The following is a 1,452-nucleotide window of genomic DNA, read 5'->3' on the forward strand; positions in this document are numbered from 1 at the left end:
ACCACCCTGTTAAATATTCACATAATATGCTTATGTACTCAACTCAAATCACAATAAATTTAGCTTCAAATTCTAATTAAGAGCATCTCCACTAGCTAGTGTATTACCTTATGGAAAGTTCTTATCTATATTATTGCATTCTTCCGTACAAAATAATCACGACAGTATTTTTCGCCACTATATTTACCATTCTTTCAAATTCATTTTTCTATTACTAACTTGTCGTTTTTATACTTGATCATTTAAGGCCAAGTGAGATTTCTTCTTTCCTTCCTTTTTTTAAGAGATGCAGGAACAAAAACTTTAATAAAATAAAACCAAAGGAAAAAGGAAAAGACAGTGTCCCAAGAGTTTGGACTGCAGCGCTGAAACTTATGACTCGAATTGAAATGCAAGAATGAATAGAATACAGGTTTTTACTAAGAAATCCTCAAGTAATAGCAAATCAAGCATCATAGAAAATCGCATTTTTATATTGTTACAAAAAGAAAATAAGGGGAACAAAAACTGCTCAACAAAAGCACAGAACCACCCAGAGAGACTGTATAGAAGTGCAAGAATGAACGAACTTCGAGATTCCTTCAGAGCACCTCAAGTTGTCGCAGAATGCTCGAACTTCGAGATTCCTTCAGAACACCTCAAGTTGTCGCAGAATGCTCAAAAAACAGTGCAGCTTTTCCACTTGCAGGAAGAAAAGAACCAAATGAAAAGGTACAACAAACTACAGGAAAACACACAATAAGAGTGAGATTTCTTCTTTCCTTCCTTTTTTCTTTGAAGCGATCGTGCAAGGCTTTCTCCATTTTCTGACAAAACCAAGAACTTCATATATATAAATTACATGGGAGAACTCCCACTCATAGTTTTGCCTGTTTCTTTATTAAGAATAAAGTTATGCTACAACTAACAATAAGGGTAAGATAGGCCACAAATCAGAATCTGCAAGGGATTGCTAACATCTTGTTTCAGGAACTCATCAAATTAAATATTACATATTACAGCTCCTGCACTGCTGCTATTAACCAACTGTGGATTTTAAAATTTACCCTTATCTAACTAACAATTTTTGGTAATTCTTTATCCTACGGGTACCCTTTAACCTTCAAATTATATGTAGGATTTTTCCCTTCATCTTCTTTTAATATCTACTTCTTTTACTTGGATAGTAGAGCCTATATAAACTTATCAAAGTTTTGGTGTATTATAAGGTGATGATGACAATCACAATCAGGTCATTTAATCAAATATGAATCCTCCTCATAAAAATAGTTAAATTAACACAAGTGAAATTTGGAAGAACATAAAAGGTATATAAAATCAAGACTAGTACGAACAAAGTTTGTCATGTGCCCTCTCTCCTAACATCATGAAATTATTTCAGAAAGATGGAAATCATGGACAGATATATCTCCAAGAGGATTAGTAGCAGTAAAAGAAAGTTCTTTGAAATTT

At 33.1% G+C, this 1,452-nt stretch overlaps 1 long non-coding RNA gene across 1 annotated transcript; it reads right to left on the reverse strand.

The window, feature by feature from the left end:
- Positions 1 to 398: 398 nt before the first annotated feature.
- On the reverse strand, positions 399 to 1,446 carry LOC124893816. Its single transcript, XR_007050908.1, has 2 exons — positions 638 to 1,446; positions 399 to 590 (listed from the first exon to the last, which is right to left on the reverse strand). It is a non-coding gene; the product is annotated as an uncharacterized LOC124893816 (long non-coding RNA).
- Between the last annotated feature and the right edge of the window lie 6 nt (positions 1,447 to 1,452).

This window comes from Capsicum annuum, unplaced genomic scaffold (genome assembly GCF_002878395.1).
Source record: "Capsicum annuum cultivar UCD-10X-F1 unplaced genomic scaffold, UCD10Xv1.1 ctg65617, whole genome shotgun sequence".
Lineage (NCBI taxonomy): Eukaryota > Viridiplantae > Streptophyta > Magnoliopsida > Solanales > Solanaceae > Capsicum > Capsicum annuum.